The following is a 5,194-nucleotide window of genomic DNA, read 5'->3' as shown; positions in this document are numbered from 1 at the left end:
TTCTATATAATTATTCTTATAACCGCTTTAGTAATGGTATGATGATACACGTGTTTCAATACCATATGTGTCAATAAGTATTGCAAAACCTTGCTAAACATCTTTTCTGTTCGGCCTTTTCGACTTTCACGTCGACCATTTGTCTTTTTTTTGTCCCTTTGACTTTGGACTTCTCAGTTCTTTTTGTCCCTTGACCCTTTTGAGTAGTTCCCTATCTGGCAATGTCATTATTCCTCACCTCATAAGAAAACCGTGCAGGAAGCAAATGTGATGTAAGTCCCCATAGCCTTATTGATATTGTATTGCCATCTTTGTTTCGATTGTGTGCCTTGTTTTCTTCTTTGCATATATGTTCTTAAGTTGAATAATGATAATTTGTATGTCAATATTTCTAACCTCTGAACACTAACAATACGAGCATTCTCAAGGAATAATCAATACAGGTGTCACAAACAAAGTCATGTATGTGTAACATTGTTTTCAACGGAAACTAATACGATGTGCGTATATCTATTGGTAAATGCACGATTCTTATTTATGTAAAATATTACATCTAAATCACTCTTCCTGTTACAAAAGCTTGCCACGACAATGCTCGATAATTTACGAACGGCCAATCATTTACTGCATCTGGAAAAACAGTACAAAGCTACAACACTATTTGGTTTGTTAAGTGTATCGAGTGTGAAATGTATTCTTGGCATACACGGCATCACCTTGGTGATCGAGTACAAGCAATACTTTCTAGTCATCCTTTTTCACCAAACAGAGAAGAATGGATGAGCAATCTTTGTTGTAATGCCTAAAATACTAATTTACCTCTAATTCATTGACATTCAGTGGGAATAAGTTACTGTCACGGTCAATGTAGTGTTCGTGTGCTTGATCTGAGCTTTGCTGTGGAACCACAGTTCAACAGGGGATTTTACGTCTTCTGAATCACAGTTCGATCTCAACATCGCATGTGCAACAGAAAGAATTCCATCGAAATCAAACGTCGGCACCCCAGACAACACAAGCCCACCTATCAGATGCATGTCTGTCGCAGGAAGCAAGAGTGAAAAAGAGTAGTAACTGTTACAGTTGCCGCCCTTGGACCGTATTTGTGTAGTACGTGACACATTTAGATGTATGGCATATTAAAACGAGTCTTGATACACGCCATTAGTCATGTCAACATCACATCTGTGACACGCATACAACAAACGGAATCATTCTGTCAGGTTCATTGCCCCTTGTTCGTAGTTATCACACGGGAAGAAAATTGTATCAATTCAAAGCAAGGTACATGTATTGACCAACAATCCATAAGAACAGCGCACCCAGCACATGCTAATGAGCCACAATACATGAGGTGGTTCACAGGCAAGTTCATAGGCAAGTGAGTGAGTAAAAGTTTTATGCCACTTTTAACAATAATCCAACAATATCACGGCGGGGACACCAGATATAGCCTTCACACATTGTACCCATGTGGGAAATCGAACTTCGGTTTTCGGCGTGACGAGCAAACGTTTTAACCACCTAACCGCCCCTCATACGGCAAGTAGCGAGTGATTTGTGTGTAGGCCTGTCAAAATCGTCTCCAAAGTTGTCCTGTTCAACCTGGTGAAGAAAGACGCTTAACTCACCTGTTACGAAAGCCCTTCTCCACTGCAATGGGCGAGTAACGTCGCCTAGCAAGCCCCAAAAATAAAGCATAGCTGCACTTCTCCAACCGTTATTTTCCTCGGAAACACTTCACACTTGTTTCCTGAACGATGAACTGAGGTGGGTTTTTCGTTTATTTCTACACGAAAACTACATTTGATGCATCATTTAGGGCTATTTTTTTCTCTGACATCTTATGGTTTGGGGACGTGTCTTGTAATTCGGTTGCTTTTCTTCTACCATTCTGAAGCAATATTTTTCTGCACCAAATTCAAATATCATGCACAAGATGACAACATTTGCCCCTGAGTATATACAAACAGGAGTCAGATGGGACTGAGTGAGTGGGTTTAGTTTTACGTCACACTCAGCAATATTCCAGCTATATGGCCACAGTCTGTAAATAATCGAGTCTGGACCAGACAATCCCGTGATCAACAACATGAGCATCGATCTACACAATTGGGAACCGATGACATGTGTCAATCACGTCAGCTAGAATGACTACCCGATCCCGTTAGTCGCCTCTTACGACAAGCATAGTCACCTTTTATGGCAAGCATGGGTTGTGGAAGGTCTATTCTACCCTGGGACCGAGCCAGATGGGAGAGACCCTTGCCCACGTTGATAGAATTTTCGGATGCTTCCGAGTGACTGTAACTAAAATGACACAACGCCACAGACAGACATGTCTGCATATGACAGGCCAGGAAAAAGCAGATCATGGCTAAATTCACCTCAGGAAAACTCGTACACACATACTAAACGTACGAGTCACGAATCGACAGTGACGTCATCACCGACACATATCGTATATTGTTAGACGACAGATGGAGTCCTGCCGACTGAGGTCTTACTGTTAGACACATATTAGATGATCCTGCGCACTAAACGCATTTGTGATAAGAGAGGCGGTACAACGATTTGGGCGAGTACACTTGGCTGCTACAGGTAGCTTGACGATTATGCACGTGCAATACATGCTAACCGTGACAAGAAATCAACACCGCATATTCCTTCGAATGATAAGACTGCAATTTCAGGCATAAGATACTGATATTCCACGCTAACCTTTAGTAAAGACGAAGACAAATAGATGCTTGGGGTATTGACAAGCATTTTAGATATTCAACAATTTTGTTAAAAAAAAACCAGGAAAATGTCATTTGCTTTGTGAAATGGATCGCTGGTCCTAAACATATTTGCTCAGTATACTGTGTTGATTCAATTCGTTGGGACTGTACGTGTTCCAAAATCGAGTGTGCTATAACAATTCATGAGTGAAACGCATGGGGAAAATGAACTTCTCGATATTTACCAGACAACCTGTCTCCCTCTTGTTTCAAGTGGATCGTTCTGTGGGGCGCTCCCAAGTATGCAAATTGGGGTCATTTGTCAGGTCGTGGATCATCTTATATGTGTTTACCAGTAATTAGTGCTTACAGGCCTTGGCAACAGTTACTGACAGTGCAAGATCGAGAAATTGAGATTGGTACGGGTCATAAATTGCTGGAAGGCACGTAAAAGACACAAAGTCTTCTCCTGTCTGTTCTGAGCGGTTTGATGACAATGGGGTTGTATAGCATGATGGAGGCGTTGCTGCTGCGTGCATGTGTGGGTAGGGAACGTCACCGGGTTACGTACATTTGCCCTGCACATTTCCGATAGAACGAAACGGGGATGTCAGAGGTGATCGTGTTTGACATCGACCATATCTCTTTTATTTCTTGTTTTTTTTAACGAAATGTAATCATGAGATAAATTTTGAATTTTGAACTGTTGTAAAATTAGTGTGTTGTTATGATTAACCTAGATTATTGGTGACGGTACCACTCATGGATTTAAAGTAGTGTCAAATTATTGCCTCCCTGAGAGTGGCACGTAACTCCTTACTAACTGAAGACTAATATATTATAGTTACGTTTTCAATATTTGTTAGTCCTGCATACCATTTGTGGCCACAGTGATGACCTAAATCCACCTGGAAGAGAAAGAAGCACTGTAACTGTGATATGGACGTTACTGTTTTATTGTCATTTGTAGACAGACTTTAGATATTGTTAAACTTGTTCTCATCGGTGTATGACTTCAGTACTGTCGATGCGATCTTCAATTTTAACCCACTAACTCATTCTGAGTGTTGCAACCGATTTAATGTAGATTTCGATCCGTTCAATACGTTTTGGTTCATGTGCATTTCTTTCTTTTTTGTGGATTTCATCAGCCACCAAATGTCATCAGCCACCATGTGATATTACAGGTTTTCTTTTTGTTTATCTAGCATTACATGCAAAAATGAAACTAAAGCATATTAAGAAACAGCTACAAACTTAGCTGGGAAAAAGACGGGTAAAGAACGCATTGCTACTCATAAATTGAAAAAAAGAAGTTAATTTACAGCATTATATAAACAAATATAGTCATTATGTGTTCACATACTGAGTAAGGTATTTGACCTCACTTCGGACATGAAAACCCAGATGACCCAATCAAACTTCAGTACACCATGGATCGGGTACGTTATGAGCCCACAACATACTGAGACGCGTGTAAATAATAATAAAAAAGGACAATTAATTGTTTGTAACGTACGCGTGTGTCTTGCAGTACTACACCATTTCGTTCTATTCTGCTCCATTAATTCCACAGCATATTCTTCATTTCAAATGATTGAAAGAATGCAAATCATTGAAACCTGATTCACACCATATGTTATACAGTGTCGTAGAAAGAACTAGTCTGGAATGAGTAAATTGGCTGTAAGCTCCACAGACATCGATAGCAGTTATCATAACATGGATATATTCAGCTTGTCTCGAGCTGACTGGCAATTTCTTCTGTCTTTGTAAACATTCTATCACCTATATCATCAGCTCTTCCGAGCAATGTTCACACGTGAACTTCACAGTCAAGGTCATTCCAAGGAGACACAAACATGTTCTTCCACGACACGATGACCTTTGTTTCGTTTTGTGAAGAGGATATGCTTCCCGAATCTGGAATTGAAAATCGAAACAGGATTTATTATAATGATATTAAATACTCACATAACGCTACATCCAACCACTAACTAGGTGGTCAGATATTAAGCCAGAGTGCATCGGATTTTCATACACTCGTTATTCAGGATATCGGACTTTAGGGGTATCGTTCCTCAGATATTCACGTCACATTCTCACCAATTAATGTTGCTTTGGGTATGATTAACGATGTATTTTAGGACTTGATATCCTTGTTATCTCAAATGACAGTTCCATTAACAATGGGAATTCATTACCTTACCTTCGGGTATACTGAATGCTTGACATGCATAATGCACCGTTACATATCATATCATGTTAGAACAGTGAACAGAGGCTGATTGTGTGACATCATCAGTACTAAACATATAAAGGTGGAGGTTCATGAGTAACTGTAAAGTACAAAATCGTTAACAGGAACGACAAAGACATAGCATATGCATATGCTCTTGTTGTAGTTTGGAATATCAGCCTGATAGGTACGTCCTTTATGTTCAGATGAAACCTATAGAAATATAGAGATA

This window comes from Haliotis asinina, chromosome 2, assembly GCF_037392515.1.
Source record: "Haliotis asinina isolate JCU_RB_2024 chromosome 2, JCU_Hal_asi_v2, whole genome shotgun sequence".
Lineage (NCBI taxonomy): Eukaryota > Metazoa > Mollusca > Gastropoda > Lepetellida > Haliotidae > Haliotis > Haliotis asinina.
The sequence above is the reverse complement of the archived record's forward strand: the minus strand, read 5'-3'. Positions refer to the sequence as shown.